Here is a 609-nt window from a genome sequence, read left to right as displayed (position 1 = left end):
GGGGAGAATAAATAATATAATCGGCCTTCATGAAAAGTTTTAGGTTTAGCGCTAATGAAAATGATAGTTATGCTGCTCTGTTAGCGCTTGTATTTCTGTACAGCACAGTTATAACATCAAATTAGCAACAAGAATATCAAGAAAGAATCAAAGACTGTGAAAAAAACGCAGCCTCTGTTATTCTACAAATAAATGTGGTCATAAAAAGTACCATTAAGTGACGGGATTACTCAGAGGGAGAGGTAAGAGAGTAATGCCGAGTTGTAGAAATTAAAAATAAAGGAAAAGAACATAGAATAAAGGCTGTAGTCATGAGAAATAATGACATGCCTAAGCACAAATCTCATTATCATCATACAATGTTCAAGTCAGGATACAGAAAAGACGACAAACAAAATCCAAGAATTTAGTCATTTGAAATTAAATCAGGACCCATAATTCCTCATAAGGTCTCTATGATTGACTTGGGTAACTGGTATCATAAATTCATCAGAAAAAAAGAAACCGAAAACTTACCCTTTCCTTTACTATTTCCCCTCATAAAATAATTAACCAGTCCTCTAGTTGGATGTATATCACCAAAATCTCTTTCAGAGAATTTATATATTT

The sequence above is a fragment of the Macrobrachium nipponense genome, chromosome 31 (assembly GCF_015104395.2).
Source record: "Macrobrachium nipponense isolate FS-2020 chromosome 31, ASM1510439v2, whole genome shotgun sequence".
In the NCBI taxonomy this organism is placed as follows: Eukaryota; Metazoa; Arthropoda; class Malacostraca; order Decapoda; family Palaemonidae; genus Macrobrachium; species Macrobrachium nipponense.
The sequence above is the reverse complement of the archived record's forward strand: the minus strand, read 5'-3'. Positions refer to the sequence as shown.